This window comes from Cryptomeria japonica, chromosome 4, assembly GCF_030272615.1.
Source record: "Cryptomeria japonica chromosome 4, Sugi_1.0, whole genome shotgun sequence".
In the NCBI taxonomy this organism is placed as follows: Eukaryota; Viridiplantae; Streptophyta; class Pinopsida; order Cupressales; family Cupressaceae; genus Cryptomeria; species Cryptomeria japonica.
This window is the reverse complement of record NC_081408.1, coordinates 241,477,626-241,501,828: the sequence shown is the minus strand read 5'-3', so window position 1 is coordinate 241,501,828 and position 24,203 is coordinate 241,477,626. Positions and strand designations below refer to the sequence as shown.

The window sequence follows — 24,203 nt, the reverse complement described above, 5'->3', positions numbered from 1 at the left end:
TGACATTTGGATTGGACTTATGATCACATAAGGGAGGGCCCTTCTGGAAAGAAACGATATTTTTTTCTTATAAATAAGTCAATGATGTGAATAGACTCACCCTAATATGAAGGTAAAAACAGATAAAATAGTGTCAGGACTCAGGAATTCTACGATTTCCGCATGATAGGTTGAAATGCTTTTAAAGGTAACTATAGTTTAATTTTATAAGGTCGTAGCCATGATAACTCGTTATAGAACTAAAGAGTCATGTTACAAGAATACTCTCCATCAAGAGAAAATTTTTGCTCTAGGATTGGAGATGCCTTTCATAATATAGAATTCTTTGAAGTTTGAACTTCATAAATTGTACATCTTTTATAACATTATTTTGATGTTAAGTGGTTATTGTAAGTGAGCTGATTAGCACATGGTAACAAAAATCTTCTAGGGAAAAAATCGGCAAACCAAAAGTATAAGATTTTTTCAAAAAATCAAGAAAAAATCGGATTAAAGAAAAAGTGTAAATAATTTATTATTATTATATCATAAAATTATAATACGATAAAAAAAGGAATTAATATGTTTTCATTGGGGTTATGAAAATAAAATGAGAAGGAGCTCAATCTGGAGGAGTGAAAAAGAGCAGGCGACCTTAATGGAAAAGGTTGGTGCAATGTTGAATTCGAGGTGGAGGAAAATGGTGATGTTGTAACACAGGGAGGCGCATCAACCTCAGTGGGTTTTTGAAGGAGGCACATGGGTGGACAAGGCTTGGAGGCAGCAAGCTTGGGCTGGGTGAGGTGGCTATACAAATAATAGGAGATATGGCCAATTACCGATTCCGTTCACAAACAACAACTAGGGATCCAAACACCATTATTGAATAAATCCAAATTCGAAAAACCAGTAGAACCCAGAGTAAGTATAGGAGTGGGGTGTTCAGGCAAAATTCATATACTGATGCGGACCGAGCTAACAATTGGAGATCGGGAGATGGATGGAGAAAGCCCTTCATAAGGACCAGCAAGCCATGGGAAAGGAAGAGGACTTGGGTTCCAAAAAAACCTACATCAAATGATTTGAGATCACAAGCGGCAAATCCCCTGATTCATGATAGGGGCAAAGAGAATCTAGACCCCAGATGTAAACCTTTCTCCATTCTTGCAAAGATGATGTCACTAGTATGGGAGCATATGCAAAGCTATGCCTTTTTTACAAAATGGCACGTACCAAATTGTCCTTCGGAGAGAATTATAGAATGGTGGCAGAAGAACTTCGAGGGTCAAGTAAGCATCAAATCACTTTCTCTAGGTTTCTTTGTAATTGAATGTATAAATGAACGATTGAAGAAAACCATTTTAGAAGGAGCTCCTTATTTTTTTGAAGGTTTTTAGCTTTCATCTCATAGATTAGATGCCAAATTTTGATCCCCTAACACATCAAATAACAAAATCCCTTAAATGGTTCAAACTAACAAATTTGCTAGTGGAATAATGGTCTATGGAGGTGATTAGCATGATTGGGGAGGAAATCAGTACATTTATTGGGGTTGAGGAAGAATTTTTCTTTGGAAAACCAAGGGCAATTACTAAAATATATGTAGAAGTGGAAAACGACCTAAAGAAGATCAAAGATCTAGAAATAATCACTGCAAAAGGAATATGGAGGCAGAAAGTGGAGTTTGATATGCATAATGGGAGGAGCAGTTGCATTCTAGGGAAGGGTTATTTGCCATCCACATCAAAAATCCCCTACCCTGAATCTATTCTGAAACCACCTAATGGGGACATAGAAGAAAAAAAACCCTAATAGGAACCTTCGACATGAGAAGATTTAGCCCAAGAACATACCTACTCCATCCCAGGGGAACATGTTAAAAAAAAGAAAGAAGCAGCATACTAAGAATCCCTTAGAATTTAACAATTTGAGTAGCTCAAAAACCTCAACCCGGATCCCCTTGCATGAAGTTAACAACCCCCAAGAAAAAACTGGGCTCCTCAAATTACTAGAGGAAACAAAATTCCTACATATAGAAATTGAACATCAAATCATGAATCTGCCCCCAAACGAAGATATTTTGGCAATAGAATTGCACAAGGATAGGAATCTAGGTGTGGATGAAGATAGGGCCAAACTAAAGGCAGGAGAGAAATCATCAAAGCCTTTAACTTTAGCAGAACAAATTAGTTGGGAAAGCAAGAAGTATGTAGGGGTGAATTCTACAAAAAGGGAAATAGATGGCCACATCCAAAGAGCAATGGATAGTTTAAGCAAAATTAAAAAGTTGGGGAATGTTAAGGATCCTGAGGTCTTTATTGAGGGCAATGATATAAGCCAAGTTCTCACACCCAATAGCGACAATGAGGATAAGGAAGTGATTTATGGGGCGGATGATGGGTTTAAGGCGACAAAATGTGAAAGACTTGCCTCTGATTCTGAATTTGATGAAAGCTATGATGAAAATCTAATTAACATTATGGCTGCAAGGGGGATAGAGAAGACTAAATCAAAGTTGAAGAAGCCATACATTGAAAGAAAGAAGCTTAGGGGGCATAAAATCCAACGGAGCCAAACTGGCTCTGGTAGGAAGTGCTAAAGGTCAGAGAAAACTCAATGACGGGAAGGAGAAAATCCTTCCGGAGGAGGCATGAAGCTCATAACTTGGAATGTTAGGGCCATAAATGCCCCTAGCAAGTGGAATCTAGTTCAACACTAGGTGGATGCAAGCAAAGCAAATATAGTACTTCTTCAGGAAACAAGGTAGAGTAAAGAAGAGTGTCAAATCAAAATGAAGGGTTGGAGACAATGGGGGGGGCTTTTTGTGGAAGCTATCGGGGCTTCGAGAGGTTTGGGGCTCTTATGGAACCCACTATCAGTCAGTTGTAATTTGATAATTGAAAATCAGAATTGGATGGCAACAAGGTGTAAGTCACTCAACCAAAATCAAACATTTGTGGTAAACAATGTAATGGCCCTATCTTGACAATAGATAAAAGAGAACTTTGGGCTGAGTTAACTCAATGGCTGATTCAGCAAAAGGAAGAGAAAGTCAACATAGGGAGAAATTTTAATGCCACTTTGGGCAACTCAAAAAAGCAGGGTGGTTTGCAGCACTTGACTAGGGTTAAACTAGATTCTTAGAAGTTTGTAGATGAAAATAATTTATGGGATGTTCCTACTAAGAATGGGCTCTATACTTGGACCAACCGAAGGAAAGGGTTTTAAAAAATTGCAAAAAAGTTGGATCGTTTCTTCTAGTTTGGAGACTGGCAAAACTCCACAGACACATATGACTCTAGCATCCTACCATACACCAGGTCAAACCACTTTCCAGTACAACTAATCTTGAACTCTGAAGGTCTCAAAGGTGGGGCCCCCTTCAGGTTTGAAAGTATGTGGCTAGAGACTCAAATTTGTTTGAATTGGCCAAGAATTGGTGGAATGAAATCAGATTTGGAAATCAATCCAGGTTGTTTATTTTCAACAAGAAGCTATTGTTGAAATAGTTAGCTAGTTCGGATCATATTTTAATGTTGCCTTGTGGCAACTAAAATATTATCTTATTGTAATAAGGTTAAGTGATTTATGTCTATAGGGCTGGGCCCAAATGTAACGTGTGATTAAGCAATTTATGTCTATAGGGTTGGGCCCAAATGTAACGTGTGGTTAAGCATTTCATGTCTAATAGGGTTGGGCCCAAAAGGAAACGTGTCACAAGTTGCAAGTTATGTAGGCCCCAAATTGGGCGCCAAAGTGCAAAGTGAAATATGTAAACTAAAGGGAATTGGTTAAGACCGACTTAGAAGACTTGAACATGAATCTTGTTGATTCATTCTACACAATGCATCATCTTCATTTAAGCACTGCTAGCCTTATGTGATTTATCCTTCCAAGGGCAGCAAACTATCTTCTTGAGGCAGCGATTCATTCCTAGGAACAGCGATTAATCTCAGTGGCAGCGAATCACATTCACAATCAGCGAATTCACTCCTATGCTCTGCGAATGATCTGCATGACAGCAAATAGCAAATCTTGATATTGCAGATAAGTCTATCAAGCTATTCCTTGTGCCCTAGTTTGGAATCGTCATTCTGTTGTTCTTATTTATATGTTGCTTCAAGTGTTGAAGCAAAGTTGTATACTGATATTGTCTAATATAAACTGAGATCTTGTTGCTGGTTTTTTCACCTCCAAGAGGGAGGTTTTCCCAGGGTACTTGTGTCTTGTGTTGTGTGCTTTTATTATTATTTCTGCTTATTCTCAGTCTGTGTATAATTTAAGTAACTAGATTAACATCTGATTGCCTAAAATCAAAAGCTATCACACATAAAGAGTAAATTGAAGGAGTGGAACCAAGAGCACTTCAAAAACATTTTTGAAAAGAAAAACATAGTCGAGCAAGAGCTTCACAAATTAAATGAGACAGTCATTAATGATGGGATGCACCTAGCTGATTTTGAGAAAGAAAAAAAACTGAAAGCTGAATTGGCCGAGATTATGGCAAGTGAGGAGTGTTTTTGGAGGCAAAAATCTAGGGAGATATGGCTCAAGGAGAGAGATAAAAACACCAAGTTATTTCATAGGACTGCTAATGCTAATCATTGTAGGAAAAGGATTGTAGAAATTGAAAAAGTGGATGGGACTTTAACTCAAACAGTGGAAGTGGCTAATCAGGAGGCAATTAGATACTTCCATTCCATCATGAACCGGGCAACTCAAGACCACAAAGAGGAGAGGGACAATTATTTGAGCAGGATTCCAGCTTTAATCAATGAGGCAAACAATTTGGAACTATACAAACCTGTATCCATGGATGAAGTAAAAAAGGCCACTTTTCAACTCAACCCAGATAGAGCTCCAAGGCCTAATGGTTTCCTGGTCAAATTCTATCGTTTTTCGGGGAAATTATTAACGAGGATCTCACTAGTGCAATTGAGGAGTCTAGGAGGAGAACATCTATGCCCGGGGCAGTCAACCACACCTTTTTGGCACTAATTCCTAATAAGAAGGAAGCTAGGAGCATGGGGGATTATCAGCCAATTGCTTTATGCAACACTGTCTATAAGATAATTACCAAGATAATAGCCAATAGACTAAAAAAAGTAATCAGCAAGATTATTCCAATTGAGAAAAGTGGCTTTGCACCAAGAAGGTCTAAAATGGAAGGCATAATTGTGGCACATGAGGCTGTCCATTCAGCCAGGAAACTAAGGCTCCCAAGCATGATTATTAAATTGGATATAAAAAAAGCTTATGATTTAGTGGACAGACAATTTCTTCTCTAAATACTGACCGTGTTCAGATTCAGAGCTAAGTGGGTTGAGTGGATTGGAAGCTGTATTAGAACCCCCAAGTTTGCAGTATTCGTTAATGGTGTTTCTTAAGGTTTCTTTGAATCTTCTAGGGATATTAGGCAAGGCGACCCCCTTTCCTCGTTCCTATTTATTATCATGGTTGAAGCCCTGGGGAGGAGTATTGCACAATGTAGGATTGATGGAGGATGGAAAGGAATGAATGTAACACCCAACATTGAGGCAATAAATCACCAACAATTTGCAAATGATATGATTCTTTTTGGCAGCACCACAAGAAGTGAAGCTACGACAATCAAAATGATGCTAGATGGATATAGCAAGGTGTCTAGGTAGAGCATTAATTGGAGAAAGTCAGAAGTCTTTTTTCTCAATGTACAACCTAGTTTTCAAAGGGATATTGCCAGGATCTTAGGTTTAAGAGTGGCAAACTTTCCTAGGAGATTTTTGAGAATGCCTCTATTTGCTGGGGCAAACAAAAAACTGCTATAGGGACAGTCTCATAAGTGGATGTAAAAGGAAAATGGAAGCATGGAAGGGGAAATGGCTGACATCGGTTGGGAAAATTTTGATAATTAAGACAATGCTCTCAGCCATCCCGGTTTACTCAATGTCTTGCATGAAGATTCTCGGAGTTGTCAATGATATACTCTCAAACATTATGAAAAAAAAAATTTAGAACAGGACAAACGATAGCCAAAGGATACCATTGATCTCATGGTATAAAATATGTAAACCCCCAGGTGCTGGGGGGACTAGTATTAAGCAATTAAGCATCATGAATTGTGCCATGGGAGCAAAACTTGGCTGGAACATGGTTAGGGGTGATCAAAAATGGGTTCAAATCTTAAGAAGGAAACACCTCAACTCTAATGACCCAATCCGCTTTCTCACCACAAGGGACCCCCAAGAGGTTCTGCAATTTGGAATTTCATCTTGGATAGCAAAGATTTAATTATCAAGCATGTCACTTGGGAGATTAAAAACGGCCAAGTTGACTCTTTTTGGGAGGACTCATGGAATGGCTTTTCAATTCTTCGAAACAAGCCCCAATTGGCTGCTATTATGAGGGAAACAATCATATTGTGGGGAAGGAAATTCTGCAATTATGGATCCATCTCCATGGTCAACAACATTCCGAAGTGGGAATGGAAGTCATTCAATGAGTTGAACGTCCTTCAAGAACAAGAGGAAGAATTAACAGAAATCTTGAAAAGCAAGTACATTTCTTTATAAGAGCAGATAGATGTAATTAGATGGTGTGCCTCTACTGATGGGGAATATAAATTAATGGGGAATATAAAGTCAAACTTGGATATAAGCTTAAGGAGGCTGCCATTAATGATGGGAATTGGTCCATAGATCCCCTCTAGGGCAAATATTGCCTTCCCAAAGCAAGGTTCTTCTCTTGGATGGCCATTCAAAACAGGATTCTTACCCAGGAAAGGCTAGCAAAAGTGGGAATTTCAGGTCCGAGTAGATGCCCACTGTGCAAGAGCAATAATGAAGATGCGGATCATCTTTCTTAACATGTGCATATGTGGAATATTGCTGGAAATATTTCACTTCGAAGCTCAATCTATAGGTCCCTTTCACTCGTAAGTTGAAAGACTAGTTTAACATGTGGCCGAAATGGCACAAAAGAGGTATTTTCGGATGTCTTTGGCAGATCATCCCCTCCTCGATTGCATGGGAGGTGTGGAAGGAGCGTAATAGAAGGATCTTTAAGGATCAAGTGATGTCTAGGGATAATCTAATCAAGAAAATTGAAACATTGATTGTAGAATTGGCTAACTCGGCTACCAGAAGTAAATCTATGAAAGAGAACACTTTCACTAATCAGGATGAGGAGATGGTTAAACAATTAAGGGATTGGTTATACCCTCAGTAGTAAGCAATAAAAGAGAGACAGAAAATGTCTAAAAGAGAGACAGAAAATGTCGTAAGGAAGTGAGATGGAGCACCCTTGAGGCAGGTTGGACTAAAATCAATGTGGATGGGGCCTCAAAGGGTAACCGTGGCCCTAGTGGAATTGGATGTGTTGCACACAATGAGAAGGGGTGTGTTTTAGCAGAAGTTTCGGAACATATTGGTGCCACAACAAATAATATTGTGGAGCTCAGAGCTGCACTAAGGGGATTAGAGCTTGGTAAGGAACTTGGAGCAGAAAAAATCCATTTGGAAAGGGATTCGCTCATCACCGTTAACACCATTAGGCAAAATCATGTGCCTAACTAGAAACTAAACCGTTGGATAGACCCAATCAAGAAATTGATTGATAGTTTGCAACAATTCAAGTTGAGCCACGTTCTCAGATAAGAAAATGGAGTGGCTAATGAGTTGGCTAAGCTTGCTGCAAAGAGCATGGGTGAGCAAGGATCGGACAAATCAATTATATCAAAATTACCGTATTGGTACGAGCTGGAATCTGCATGAGTAAGGATTGGTGGCTTCTGCTTGGTACAGCTCAAATGTCAAGACATTTATTAGCGATTATGGTAAATCGGACCTTATGTCCTTTGGAAGTGGCATCATCAAATTGACATCACACCGTGTGTGTGAAAAAACATGTAAGTGACTAGGTGGCAATATGAAGTTGAAGATTGATACAATGGCTAGACTTATACCTATAATGATCTTTTTTGAATATGATATCTCGAGGTGGTATTAAGCTCAAGTGTGTGAACTATCCACCAAGGTGTATGTAATAGATATGATGCAATCATTTTAGAACATTGCCTTAATTACCCTATTAAGGCTAACATTTTGGTAGGTGGTTTCGCCTATAAATGGTAGGCAAAGAGGCATTTGAATTCATCAATGTTTAGGTGCACTCTACTGCCAATGCTAAAGTGCTTTTGACGATGGACACGTTGATTCTGTTGGAGGCCACCAAGTGGCAAATGTCCTTCCTTGGTGAAGTTTCGAACAAACGTTTGCTTGTCATGTTAGCCACAAGGCAGCCCCTAGTTCTTTATGCTATAAATATGGTGTTGGGGACGGAATTTTTGCAGGCTCACCATAGATACAAAGTGAATTCAGATGTCGCGACCATGTTTCTTGCTATGCTTATCTACATGGGGGTGAGCAAAGCGCGGGATAAGAAATTATGTCAAATGGTGTTTCTACATGCCTTTCTAGGCGAAATTGATGCTTCTTTAGACAATATTGATGGGAATCTCTTAACCCCTATGTTGTGGAATTATTATATGTCTCAGGGCAGAGGTGTAGAGGTCAAGAAATACCCTATTGTCCAGACCTTAGAGCTGGAGCTTTTTGAGAGGAGCTGGAATGAAAAGATGCAGGGCATCAAATTTTTACTAAGGTTGGCCAGAATGACTCCAAGGCCACCGAAGGGTTGGCTCATGAGATATATGGTGGCAGAAGGGCTTCTAGAAAATGGGCAAGATAGTGAGTTTGTTGATAGAATCCAAGGCCTTGAGGATGAAGATGAGTGGGGCCTGGGTCGTGGTGAAGAATGGATTGAAAATGACTCGGGATGTGGAGGAGATTGTTGCTGCAGAGGCTCATGCAAATTGTGGTGTCGACTGTCTGGTGATTGCTCGCATAGATGGAATACTTGCCAAGTACTCAACGAGTTCTAAAAAACTCATGAGTTTTTTGCTCGGCGAGTATTTATGCCATTAACTCGCAGAGTTTTGGGGAAAAACTCACCGAGTTTTTGGTGAGTTTTTCACAAAAACTCGGCGAGTCTCTAGCAAAAACTTAACTGCATAAAAAAAAGGAGGCCCAAACACGTCAAAAAATTATCTAATTTTTTTTTTTCAAGTTAGTCTCATTCTCTTCATCAGAATATATACATGAAACATAACATTTAAGTATAAGTAAAGAAAAAGAACTTATACTTCAAGTTATATTTCATGAATATATTGGCAAGATGTTTGACAGTGGTTTCAGATCTCTACGAGTTATTCTAGGTTTTAGAAGATCTTTTAAATTTTAAAACTTAGTCAAAATTCAATAATCCGTAGGCTCCAATCAGCATTCACTCACTTTCTCTATCTCGCTCACTTTATTTGCCTCGAATTTCAGACCTATCTATCTCCCTATCCCTCTTCCTCTATCCCCTTTTTCTACCACACTCTATCTCACTCTCTCCTCTCTCCCCCAAGATCTAGACCTATCTCTCTACACCTCTCTTTCTCACCCTCAGACCCCCATGAGGGGTGCTACCCTCAACCTAATTTTGGCGATATAGAGGAGTCACATTGGACTCCTCAAACTAGACCCTCTAGTTCTATCTCTCCCTTGGTTTTCACTAAAGCTGGGAAGAGGAAGATGTAAAATGTTTTGATGTAGTATCTACTTTTAGTTTTACAAGAACAATTTGCTATTTCATTTTGTTTCAGTCTATCAGCCATCAGCATTCAACAAGAGGATGCCATTTTGTACCCAATTTGCATTTAAATTAGTCAAATATATCTAGACTCAGCTTGTTTCTTTTGTGTACTCATTTATTGACTCATTGGATGCATCTCCTCATTGAATTTTGCAGAAAAAATGCATTTCTAATTAAATTTAAGCAACTTTTAAGTTGTCGAGTTTTTTGCTGAGTTTTCCCCGACTTTTCACCAAGCTTTTTTTTTGGGCCTTGACAAGTTTTTGCTTTTGGCGAGTAGTTCAACTATGATTGCTCATACTCTGGATGTGAGGAGGATGAGAGCTCTTGAAGAAATTGACTAAGAGGGAGAGGCGTCTAGTGAAGAAGATTAATGCTAGCTTGTAGGTTGGTCTATTTTCTTTTTGTATATCATAAGTATGTGATGCCCAATTTTGCTTAATGACCTAGGTTGTTTGATATAGTTAGATGGGAATGGCAGATTAGCATATGGCAGTTATAGTATAGTCTAGTTTCATGGCAATTTATGCAAATATGTAGTATGTGGTGCCCAATTTTGTTTAATGATCTGGCTTGTTGGCTATAGTTAGAAAGGAATGGCAAAATAATATATGGCAGTTATAGGATAGCATAGTTTCCTGGCAGTTTCTGCAAATATACAATATGAAGATAAACATTGTAATGCTCATCTTAGTTTTAATACAATGGGTTCTACCCCTTAGCAGCTATTTACTAATCAAAAAAAGCAATTATAATACAATAAAATAATAATTATTGTTATTAGTATTATTATTATATTTTACTATATTATTATTATAATATTATTATTTCTATTACAATAAAAATATTTATATATAATTACTATTATTATATTATAATATTAATAATTACTATATTAATATAATAATATATTATAATATTATAACACAATACAATAATAATTATTGTTATTAGTATTATTATATTATATTATTATTAATTTATTATTATAATATTATTATTTCTATTATAATAAAAATATTTATATATAATAGCCCAAATGGGTAGGTGAGTTGGTTGGGGTGGTGGGATTGCTCCCCTTCGGTCTCAAGTTTGACTCCTTTCCTGGATTTAAGAGGGGGGATTACTTGTGGGTTGTGGATCCTACCCCCAGGGACTAGTCTCGCCAGAGCTCACCTTGTTTGTTGGGATGGATCGCAGGGATGCCCTCGGTATCACAAAAAAATATGTATATATAATTAAAATTATTATATTATAATATTATAATACAATAAAATAATAATTCTTAATATTAGCATTATTATATTATAATATAATATTAATATTATTATAGTATAATAATTATTATAATATTATAATATTAATATAATATTATTATGTTATGATTATAATGTAACATTATAATGATTATATTAAATATGAAAGATTAAAACAATCATGACAAATCAACGAATTTCATACAGCAATAAACCTTACACAACTCCTGCCCAGTTCAAAATCGAGGGCATTCGGGGGTAGTCTGTGTTTGAGCCAAAGAGGCTTGATAAGCTTAGGTTCCAAAAATAAACTAGAAATCCATTCAACGGAATCACAAGCTTCGAAAACTTCTACTTGACAAAATCACACTCAACAATTGGCTCAATAGTCGTTTAGAGTTTTCCATGCCAACAGGTCGAATAAAAACATTTCAAAATCGCTAACGGAAGTCTGAAATCCAACCGCACTCACATTTTTTGACCTAAAATCAATAGGTTTTAATCTGTAGGTCATGAAAATTTGTCAGGAAAATGGTCAAATTGTTGGTCAACAATTTTATAGGAAATCGCAGGGAAAAAATCGACATTCTAAAAGTTTCACAAGTTTTGCCGATTAATCCCATTTTTTGCCGATTTTTGCTTCTAGGCAAACCCAATGAGGAACCAGGAAGGGACCAAAACTCGAGCCGTACTGTAATATTCCTTGCTAAACTGCCCTTAACTTGCTGATTTAACACTCAAGGAATATCGTCAAACACTTGTCTTGAATCCTCTAATTCGTCGTCATTTGTTTTCAGATTGAATTTTTTTTGTGTTTTTTGAATAAATCTGACTTATTTCTCTTCTTTCTGTAAAATTCCTTAGCTAGGAACTAATTGCCAATAGATGTATATATCCAGATTAAACAGAGACGTATTATTTAACACAACCAGTAGATTATTGACATGCCTATGAATTTCGTTTAATAGTATTATTGTTCAACGCGTGCAGTCTCAATTTAACTTTCATGCTTACTGATAAACATAGCATTTATTAACAGAGAGTTGAACAGACATTATTCAACATTCAATATCAAATGATTTAATGTTTCATCGAGACAAAGATTTCTTTCATGATGCACCTGTTAATTCGTAGTGACTGATGATGCCAAACTCGTCGTTTTGGGCCACTCGAAGAGTCTTCATATGCTCATTGGTAGACAAAGTAAAAGAGACATCTGCAGCCGCAAGCAATCCATTCCGAACTTCATTCCGAACTTAATCCTACGGAGTAATCAATGAACAACACTGGGTTGCGACACCATCACAGTGTACTGTTGACGGGAATAATCATTATGTTATGTTGGTATATTATGTTTATGTTGTCGTCGGTAATAATGAGTTATGGCGATCAGTTAGTTAGCCGACGGGTAGGTAGTTGGAGTCGCGATGGTTGTGTCGCACCCCTTCGGCTGTCATATATTGTACCACCTCCGGGTGTTGGAGGACATGTAATAGGGGCGACAGATTATAATATGAACATCCTTTGACATTAATGGCAAGCTTATTCTGGTACTTCTTTTGTATTGGCATTGTGCATTACTGTTCGATCTCTGTATTCTTCCTGTTTACCCAGTAAGGTAAACATTTGGCGCCGTTGCCGAAATTATTTCGGGAGGGACGGGAATATACTACATGGCACAGGGATAATGGGACAACCATTGCCCGAGGGGACGAGCAGTAACCCTGACGAGGATCACCAAGAACTGTTCGAAGGAGAATGAGCACTCACAAAAGATTTCTCTTGCATCCTTCAAGCGGCCATCGAAACACACGTACGAAGGGAAGCCACCATTGAGGCTGTTCCAGAGGATGCTGTGTGGAGCGCGCTTGGTGTAAGCCCGGCGGTGAATCGGTTAATGAGCGATTTGCCTAACCTTTTGGCTCAAGCATTTTTGGCTCTTCAAAACCGCAGAGAAGACACCTACCGTGAGAACCGACGACAGCAAATCTTACGAGAATTTCATGAGCGCCAGGATGACGGACGTAGGGAAGACCGACGAAGGACAAATAATCCTTAAATTGTGAAGGGAGAGAAATAAAGAACACTGTTAGAAGCAGAAGAATTATGTTGATTGTATACAAAAGAATGAATTAATAAAGACGTGTTGTGTTTTGGTTTATGTGTTGTGAAACATGAAATTGTACCACAATTAATGCCCAATTTACTGAATAAAGACAGAAATAAGAAATTAGAAACCGACGAGTGGGAGGCTGCGCAGAAGGCTTTGATTCTGGAACAACGTGTAGAACGTAGACGGAGGCTGAGGCAACTTGCCGAAGGACGACTTGCCGAAGGGTTGCCCGAAGGGAACCAAGGAGGTGTCACGGAAGGTGCAGAAGCCGAGGGGAATTTCTACGCGTCGCCAGACTACTGTAGAGCGAGAAGCCTCGAAGAGTTTCTGGAGGAAACTAGGTTACGGAGAGAACTAGTTGAAGAGACTCGAGATCGGTTCAAAAACTTATCTCTCACGCCACAAAGGGAGGATCACCGAAGGGTGCCGGGCACGGGTGACGGCGAAGGGGAAGCTAACCGCACAGTAGTCGCTCTCACGCCACAAAGGGAGGATCACCGAAGGGAGCCGGGCACAGGTGACGACGGCGAAGGGGAAGCTAACCGCACGGTAGGTACAAGGCAGAACACCGTACCTTTGGTCACCACCACTAAAGACATCAGCGGCATCGGAGGGAGCAGCGCCGGAGGGCAGACACGGCCACAACCACCTCCAAGTGGACGACTTCCATCAATGGCGACCAAACAGAAGTTGCCCAAATTCAACGGGGATAGCAAAGATGATCCCGCACGGCATTGCCGTACCTGCGAAACGATCTGGACAGCCAACGGGGTGACTGACCAGGATGAATGGATGAAGCAGTTCCCCGCCACACTGAGAGGAGTGGCTATTGACTGGTATTCAGACTTGGATAAAACCGGGGTAACTACGTGGGATGAATTGAAGAAAGCATTCAAGAAGGAATTTTGGCTTCTCCGAGATGATAATGAGATAGTCTCCGAAATCTATGGAACAAAGCAAGGAAAGAAGGAGACCGTACGGGCATATGGCCGCCGGCTAAAGGAATTAGTCGGAAAGCTGGAAAGCCAACCGGCTGATGGCTTAAAGAAGCGGTGGTTTGTCGAGGGTCTGAACCCTAAGCTACGACGAAAGATGAAAATTGTGCCTCCGACATCCTACGATGATGCATACAATCGGGCCATGGACTTGGAAAGTGAAAATAAGACGGCCAAAAAGAAGAAGAATAGATCTTCGTCATCCTCTGAAGATGATACGTCGGAAGAAGAGAGTAGCAGTGATGAGAAGCCGAAGAAGAAAGTCACGGCCCTTCAGAAGGATATGGAACGGATGTTAAAAGAGTTTAAGACAATGAAGGGGACCACAAGCAAGGATGATGAACTGTGGTGCACGGATTGTAAGGAGAGCGGCCACACAAAGGGTGTCTATCCCAAGAAGGCATTCTGTGACATCTGCCAGATCATGGGACATTCTACGAAGGAATGCCCATACAATTTGAAGGCACGTAACCAGCAAGTGCTCTTTGCACATGAGCAGCCCTCCACATCGGATTCAAACAATAATGCATCTTCCGGAGGCTACCGAGGAAACCAACGAGGCGGACGAGGGAATAATAATAATTCCACTAGAAACAGGGTCCAATACGACGCGAAGGGACGCCCGATGATTCAATGTAGGGCTTGCAATCAATGGGGTCATTACGCACGAGAGTGTAATAACAATGGCACCGCTCAAAAGCTATGTCGGTGGTGTGGCCCCGGTGACCATGAAGATGCCGATTGTCCGAAGTCTGGCGTAGGGGCCAATCTGATTGATATCGAAGGCAACACACGGGGTAAAGAAGCCATCCTTGCTCTTACCCGAGGGCAGGCAAAGGAAGCCCGATACCCCCATCCCCGCACAGAGAAGCAGAGAATGACGGAGGCAAGGGAGGAAATAGAAAGGGCCATGAAAGCCCAACGGGGAGAGACACACGACTCATTTGGACCCTACTGCACAAACACGGAGAGGAACATTGTACGGCAGATGCTCCAAATGGAGGTACCTGTGAAACTGGAAGACCTCCTACACACCATTCCGCAATTGGGGACAATGTTGTTGGGCACAAAGGTTGATAAACCCAAACCGAGAGACATGGACGCTCCCATACTAGGAAGCTCAGCAACAAATCCAGTTGTACTTACCGTCAACAATGGCCGACACCCAGCCGTGGTGGAGATGGGCATCCTGGGCACCATCCTAACAGATACTATAGTAGACGGCGGTTCCGGAGTAAATGTCCTTCCGAAGGACACATGGAAAAAGCTAGGAAAGCCCACTCTGTGGCCACCTACGTTTAATCTGCTAGGTGCAGACCAGCACGGGATTAAACCCCTCGGCATGTTGATGGCACAGCAAGTCACCGTGGGTGCACAACCTTTTGTACTCGACTTCGTGGTCATTCCATTGAAACAGAAAGGGTATGACGCCATACTTGGAAGAGGATGGTTGGTGGCAGCGAAAGCAAACCACAACTGGAAACGAAATACACTCTCGATGGAGAGCGGAGCCAAGAAATTCACTATTGATCTCCGGACGCAGTTGGTGGGCGAGGAACTTGCCTCTTCCTCGGGATCTGAATCCGAGAGGGAAAATGACCCACGAGACGAAGGGAGAGAGGGGATGGACCCAGATGCCGAAGGCATATTAAAAATCGGAGGTTGCTGTTCGGAGGATGACACAGATTCACTAAATGGATTGTTCCATTGGCAGCAGGAGGACTATGAGATGTTCTCACCCTCCTGTAACGTATTAAGCGTCGAAGGAGAGGAGCCAGATCAATATCCTCCAGAATACAGAGAATATTGGAAGGGAGACGCCCCAAACCCTGGCGACGTAAATAATCCGAAGAGTGTCGGCAACGATTGGAACCCTGTGTGGAAGGCCGTAGCCTTCAAAATCTTTATTATCCTTCTTCTTCTTATGTACGGGAAGGAGACTGTGGTCCCTATAGAATTTGTGGTTCCAGGTCTTCGGATGGCCATGGAAAATAAACTTGCCACCAATAGGTTTAAATTGAAACCCTATCACGCGAAGCGCGCAGGGGACCCGAGAGGCCGGACGGACACCCGAGAGCCCGAAGGGGACCCAAGAGGATGGAAGGGGACCTAAGAGGCCGGGCAAGCGACTTGAGAGGCACAGGACAAAAGCAGGAGACTTTTGGGCGAGAAAAACCGAGAAGAATGAAGGGCGATCCCAGAGACAAGGGACCCGAGCCGAAGACTCTCTAGACAACTTCAAAAAAAAAAAAAAAAAGAAAAAAAAAATCGCACGGTCGTACGACAGCGACCGTACGGTCAAAAAAAAGAAAAAGAAGGGGAAAATGGCCACCGTACGGTGGGACCAAGGTGACAAGGTGACACCACCGTGCGGTGGACGGTGCACCACCGTGCGGTGGAAGCACCGACGGCGGAACCACCGTGCGGTGGAAGCACCGACGGTGGCACCACCGTGCGGTGGAAGCACCGATGGTGGCACCACCGTGCGGTGGAAGCACTGACGGTGGCACCACCGTGCGGTGGCACCATCGTGCGGTGGAAGCACCGACGGTGACACGATGGTGGCACCATCGTGCGGTGGTCACACCGTGCGGTGGGAGCCACCGAAGGCGGTCACCAAGCCAAGACATCAAAGACGCCGCACAACACCACCGCGACGAAGAACAAAACAACCCTGCACACCGCCATCACCGCACAGCAAGGGGTAAAGGGAAGAAGACGCCGAACACCGCACCAGCACGCCACCACGTGATGCAAAGGGTAAAGCACGGGCCGACCGCCACAGGTAGACTAAGCAGCCGCACGATCGGAGGTGCCAATGCTGTTGTTGACCGTATAGGGAGGTTGTATGGCCGGGTAGCCATCGGGGACATTACAGTGCCCTTAAAATTAAAAAAAAAAAAACGACGACGGCCAGATTTAAAATGATTTGCTGACATCTGGAGCCTGGACACTGAAAATATTGGAGTGTAGAAGAAGGGTTTTGACATCATAAAATATCACAGAAATGATGCGCGCCATGGACTTTCGTGGGGTTCTGAAGGTTGTAAATTGGTGTGCGCTGCCCCAGGACCTCGCGAGGGGCGCTGCCCCTCGACCCCGCTGGGGTGCTGCCCCAGACCCCGCGGGGGCGCTGCCCCTCGACCCCGCTGGGGGCGTTGCGTGTTTAGAAACCCCTCCAGTTCCATTGCGTGATGACTGCAATCTCTCATGATAGTAGAAACGCCCATACATTATATCCCGATATCGGGTTTCATGGCTATAGAAGACATAGTTAGATGTGTCGTCTTTCACTTGCGTCCGAAGATCATATCCCGTCACGTGCATAAGGAATGTTTATGAATTTGAGTCTCACGCCATTAAGGCACTCCACTGCTTATACAACACGGCTCCACTTCCGAGTTCACGTCCAATAGGTCAGTCAATAACTGACGAAAGGAGGCTTGATCCAGTACATATCCTATCACACAGATAATTCCAATCTTCCCTGCCATTTGCCAAGTCTCCTCCTCATTAAATCTGTCCCTGAGGTGGTTCCCCAACTGAATCGAACCAATTCTCTTTATTAATCATAACCATCGAATAATGTAAGCTTTAATTAATTATCCTATATTAACAGACAAGAGATTAATATAAAATAATTAATATTACAATAGACATTTATTAATTAATTAATTTATATTAGTGAATCGGGAACTAATATAAAAGAATTAATGTGATTTTAACTTAGCAATTATTAGGGGATATTACACTTTCAGCACTCAGACATTTTGTCAAACACTTGTCAATCCATCTCCACAACTAATGTATACTTGTTTGTTTGTATTTGAATGGCATATAAAGTTTACACAAACTGAAATAGACTCAAATGAAAGTATCCAAATGACTGAAACTAGATGGAGAAGCAATGCAAGTAACTTTTAGTCTTCTAGAATAATGATAATTGACTCAAATTGACATCTACAGCTGATAGGTAATTTTTTTCAAACACTTAATATGCAAACTAACCATACAATGGTAAGCTATAGCACTAGCTAACTTCCCATCCAACCTATTAATGCAATAAGATAGCTGGTATGCATCTACAGTCAAGGGCCATTAAGGCGAACACTTGGCAAGCAACTCACCCATGCAAATGAACACCTACAACAAGAAGGTATTTTAACAAACATATCATAGGCAACCTCAATTTCCTTTCATATACAATGATGTATAAGCTGATTATAATCTGATTACCAAAACTTTGGCTTGCAAAGAGAATCGACTATAACTTGATTGTTATGCAATGACAAATATTAGCAGCAATTACAACTGAAATACAGATGCAAACATTAAGAACCTGGAATAATGACCAGATAGCAGCAATCAACTAGTCTCCAAAGAAAGATCTCGCAATAATCTGATAATCAGCTCCTTAACCCTTGTAAAATCCAGAATATAATCCCTTCCACGACACTAAACTGCAGATTTCATAGATATCACGGTTCATGTGTACTGTAGCGATGGTACTGTAGCGTGGCATTGTTCACGTGTACTGTAGCACTGTAATGTCCCCTTTTTAGCAGTAATCTGGCGATTTGTCATTACCCTTTTTGCCATGATCCCGAGGGCTAGCTAGGACTTTGCAGGGATCTGTGATGGATTTGGCCTAGGCAAATTTAGTTTCGGGCCAAACGGAGTTGATTTGTCAAACTTTCCAGGCACTTATTATTTATAGTAAGTCAGTTCAGGCACAGTGACAGGAAATCTTTGGTGTGATTTTAATCAATATCATTTTGGTGCATTTATTCATTCGCCTGGATTGCATTTTTTATGAAGGAATTAATTATTCAGGCAAAAACCAAAAGTTTCTAAAGTCAAATTAAATTATTTAACTTAAAGGGATTATTTAATGCTGAAGCTAATGTTTTAAAAGTAAATATTAAAAGCACGCCTTCTTTGAGGAGACATAAGGGGAAAATGTTATTTTATTCTATTTTCATTTATCCCACATTGATAGTGCCTTGGGTTGCGTGCCAAAAAGAAGTGATAAATAGAAGCATTTAATGCTGGAAACTCATCTTGGAATTTGTGTTCTTGGAGATTGTGAAACAAGTCTCTGGAGAAAATCTGGAAAATTGGGCTCTTGGGGACAAACACCCTCATCAGCAACATTTCCCATGTTTGTGAAAGACCAAATTTGGGAGATTAATCTAAAATTAATTGCAGAGATTGAGAATCATTAATTTGAAGGTTGGAAGTATGTCATGGAGTAGTCGCAGACTTTCCAGTGGTGAAGAATGGCACTGGACAAGAAGATAGTTGAGTCGAAAACTGTGATTAGTAAGGTTTTTCTTTCATTACTTTCAGTTACAAGGGTTTTTACTAATTGTTTGTGCTGTGGAAGAGGAAGAGTTTGATATTCAGAGTGGCGTAGCTGTCCAAACAATTCGACAGACACAGGAAAAAATAACGTAGGGGTACTGGGAGTGTTGTTCGACATCATTCATAACTTGGTCACTGGTTACAGATTTCACGTATTAATTGAATGTGTCTTCGACCATTGAATAGCAGCGAATATTGAAGGGCAGATCTACAATGCGTGGGCAGAACTAAAGCAAGTTGTAGATGATTGCTGGAGATATGAACAGGGTTCTTGGACACCACGACTCTATATCTGAAAATGTGTGGGAAGTATTAATGCTGCTGTGTCTATTTTCGAACAGCTCTAGTATACTGTGGTGATCACATCTCCATTTGGCACTATTCTTTCTGAGTGTGGGAAAACGTGCTGCAGTGCAGTTCGAGTTTGTTGGGTATTCTCAGGCCAGCAATAGAAGTTTAATGTTTGGGTGACAGTTGGAGTGAGACGCTACACAGCAGTAAAGGAAGTTATTACCAGCAAATACGCATGGATCAATTCACTGTCAATTGGTTGGAACATGTTTTGAATGAGTGGCTGGAGTCTTGGGCGTGGAGTTATAAACATACCAAGTCCCTCATTTAAACTCTTGCAAAATCCTATACGATTGTAGTGTGCCAAACAAATAGCTGTAGTGTGCTCACATAAACAATCTTAATTGTGAAAGTGCTTGCTGAGAAATATTAATGAATTAATGCAGTCATACTGTTAACTGTTCTGTCCATTATTTACAGCAGCACTGTTAGTGTGGTTGATTGTCAATGTACTCTGTTAAGATATTGGTTTGTTAAATTCACCATGAATGAATATGCAAAGTTGTTTGAATGCAAAACAAAATAAACAAAATGCACCAGGATACAACTTAACCACAGGAAACTTCAGGTTTTGGAAAAAATCAGACCATTACTAAATGCTAGCAAACTGTTTGAAGAAATACTGTTGGTGGCAATATTGTGCACGGAAATAAAACTAGTTAATTAAGTTGTAATTGTGTTGGTTAGTTGGCAACCGAGGGGTGGCAGTTGCGATGCGACGGTTGGTGCTCGCACCCCCTCGGTATCTTTATATACTTCCGAATGTAACTTGGGGGAACAATTATGAATGGAATAACATCTCTTATATTGCATCTAATATCTATGGCATTATTATTCTACATTAGTTGTTTTATCTGTGTACTTTAAGTTATTCACCCGAGAGGGCAAACATTTGGCGCTGCTGCCTAGACATACTCGTGAACAGAAGATGTGGATGGCGCACGGACACGATGGGCCTACCCGTTGGTGAGATAAACCCAGAGGCCAACGACGCGCAAACAAAGCTCTACACAGGAGAAGACACTGCAACGAGGGAATTTTCAATTCTGCTCCAGGTAGCCATCGAGACCTACGTCCGACGAGAGGCGACGGAGGCTGAAATCCCACCAAGTGCTGTGTGGACAGCGCTGGAGGTTAGCCCGACAGTAAATCTATTGATGAACCACCTCCCCCGGTTGCTTGCACGGGCATCACTGGCACAACAAGCTCGCCTGGAGGAGATTGCCCAAGAAGAGTGACGCCAACAAATCCTTCAACAATACAAAGAAAGCAGCCGACGGGAAGCGGAACGGGATGGCGCCAGGCCAGGAAGGAATTGAACCTTCAACCTTCTATATTCAAATAAAAGTGTCATTGACACGAGCTGTATCTGACGAAATGAATTAATAAAGACGTGTTTTGGTTTATGTATTGTGAATTATGGAAATGTACGGCAATTAATGCCCAACCTATTGAATAAAGATAGAAATAAAAAAGCAGAAACGGACGAGTGGGAAGCCGCGCAGAGGACCTTGATTCTGGAACAGCAAGTAGAACGTAGACGGAGGCTGAGGCAACTTGCCAAAGGACGACCTGCCGAAGTGTGGCCCAAAGGGTGTAGAAGCCGAGGGAAATTTCTATGCGTCGCCAGAACACCGTAGGGTGCAAAGCCACGAAGAGTTTTTGGAAGAAACAAGGTTACGGCGGAATCTAGTCGAGGAGACTCAGGATCAGTTTAGAAACTTATCCCTTACACCACGAACTGAGGATCACCAAAAGGAGCCAATAGTGGGCGCGGGTGAGAACGAATGGGAGGACAACCGTACGGCTGTAGGTGCAACACACAGCAGACAAAATACCATACCCCCAATCACCCACGCAGGACACACCACCGACACCGGAGGGAGCGGCGCAGGGGCTCAGACACAACCACAACCACCTCAAGGGAGATGACCCCCATCAATGGCGAGTAAATAGAAACTACCGAAGTTCAACGGCGACGGGAAGGAAGATCCCATCCGCCATTGTCGAACGTGCGAAACCATATGGTCAGCAAACGGTGTTACTGATCAAGACGAATGGGTAACACAATTCCCAGCAACCTTGAGGGAGTGGCCATAGACTGGTACTCAGATATGGATAAGGCCAAAGTCGGCACATGGCCCGACCTGAAGGAGTTTGGGATAGAGTTCCGCCTCCTGAGAGATGACAACGAAATAGTTGCCGAAATCTATGGAAAAAAGAAGAACAAGAACGAGACTATCCGAGCCTATAGTCGGCAGCTGAAGGAACTATTGGGGAAAATGGAGAGTCAACCAGCGGATGGGTTGAAAAAGAGATGGTTCGTGGAGGGACTGAAACACTCCCTCCGAAAGAAGATGAAAATTCTTCCACCGACATCGTACGAAGACGCATACAATAGGGCGATGGATCTCGAGAGCGAGACCAAGACATCGAAGAAAAAAAAGAAGAAGGATAGCTCGTCCGAGGAGGATGACTCTTCACAGGGAAGCAGCAGTGATCGTGAGGCTGGCAAACGGGTGCAAGCGCTCCAGAAAGACATGGGGCGAATGAGGAGGGAATTCAAAACAATGAGAAGCACTGGTCGGACCGAAAGGGACATATGGTGCACTAAGTGCAAAGAGGAGGGGCATACAAAGGGTACTTGCACAAAGAAGGCATTCTGTGAGATTTGCCAATTGATGGGGCACTCCACCAAGGAGTGCCCATACAACATGAAAACCCGAAGTACGCAAATGAACCAAGTGTTGTTCACGGAGCAGGCCACAACATCCGCACCAAAGGGTACAGGCCAACAAACTAACACAACAGCATCATCTGGAGGGTACCGGGATAACAGACGCAGCGGCGGAAGAAATAACAACAGTAACAATAACAGAAACCGGATCCAGTATGACGCCAAGGGCCGGCCGATGATCCAGTGTAGGGCCTGCAATCAGTGGGGACACTTCGCCCGCGATTGCACAAAGGAAGCCACCCCTCAGCACCTTTGTCAATGGTGCGGGCCAGGTGACCATGAGGACACAAATTGCCCGAAGCCTGGTGTAAACCTTCTAAACATAGAACCCACGAAGGCAGAAGTGTTGGCAATCACAAGGGCGCAGGCCAAAAAGGGTACATACCCAAATCCCCACACGAAGACTGAGAGAGTGCGAGAAGCAAGAGACGAGATCACAAAGGAAATGGCCGCACAAGGGCAGAACAGCCACCAGACTGCAAGTCCGCCACGGACGAGGGGAGAAGAGGATATCTTACGACAAATATTGCAGATGGAGGTACCCGTGAGAATTCAAGACCTCCTGGAGACCATGCCGCAGTTAAAAATGGCTATCTTAAACTCTATACCCTCACAAGTAAAAATGAGGGAGGTCGTGAGCCCCATAGCCGACCCTGTGTTAAGGGAGGTCCTAAGCCCCACGATCGACCCCATGTTGTTGGTAGTCAACAGTGGACACCAACCGACGGTGGTAGAAATGGGCATACTGGGGACTACCTTGACAGACACTATTGTGGACAGAGGGTCAGAAGTAAATGTGCTCCCAGAAGCGACATGGAAAAAACTGGGAAAGCCTACGTTGTGGCCCCCCACGTTCAACCTACTAGGGGCAGATCAACATGGGATTAAACCCCTTGGTACCCTCATGGGCCAGCAAGTGATGATTGGCACGCAGCCATTCATGCTAGATTTTGTAGTAATTCCCCTGAAGCAGAAAGGGTATGACGCCATTCTCGAGCGTGGGTGGCTCATTGCAACAAAAGCGAACCATAACTGGAAGCGGAATACTCTTTCCTTGGAAAAAGTGGGGAGGAAGTACGTGATCGATCTTCGTACGTAGATGGTGAGTGAGGAGTTGGCATCCTCCTCCGACTCGGAATCTGAGGGAGACCAGTTGGGGGAGGGCGGAGACGGACGCCGCATGGAGCCTAGTGACGAAGGGGTGTTAGAACTAGAGGCATGCTCAGGGGACGACGAGGACTCCTTGAATGGTCTCTTCCATTGGCAAATGGAACTATGAAATATTTACACCCTCGTGCAATGTATTGAGCATCGTGGAAGAACCAGATATATTTCCCCCAGGATATGGCGAGTACAAGGAAGGGGAGGCCTCGGTGAACGAGACACCGGCACACCAATTCCCGAAGGGGGAGCCCATTAAATACCAGGAAGCCAATTTAAAGGAGACAAACCTCAGGGGGATGAGTGACCCCAAGATCATCCTTGTCGAAGATGACTGGAATCCAGTGCTGAAGGCTGCAGCCTTCAAAAATTTCCTTGAATACAAGGATGTCTTTGCATGGACGTACAAGGACCTGAAGGGCGTGCCCCCAGAGTTGTGTGTACACCGAATAACATTGGTACCAGGAGCCCAGCCGGTAAGGAAGCGGCCTTACCGTATGAACAAGAATTATGCTGCACGGGTGAACGACGAAATTGAGCGGATGTTGGAAGCGAGCATAATCTTCAAAGTT

The 24,203-nt window shown here is 42.2% G+C and overlaps 1 protein-coding gene across 1 annotated transcript in view; it reads right to left on the bottom strand.

The window, feature by feature from the left end:
- LOC131065509 (phosphatase IMPL1, chloroplastic) overlaps window positions 1-24,203 on the bottom strand; it is a 177,356-nt gene that overhangs the window by 114,334 nt on the left and 38,819 nt on the right. The window lies entirely within an intron of this gene.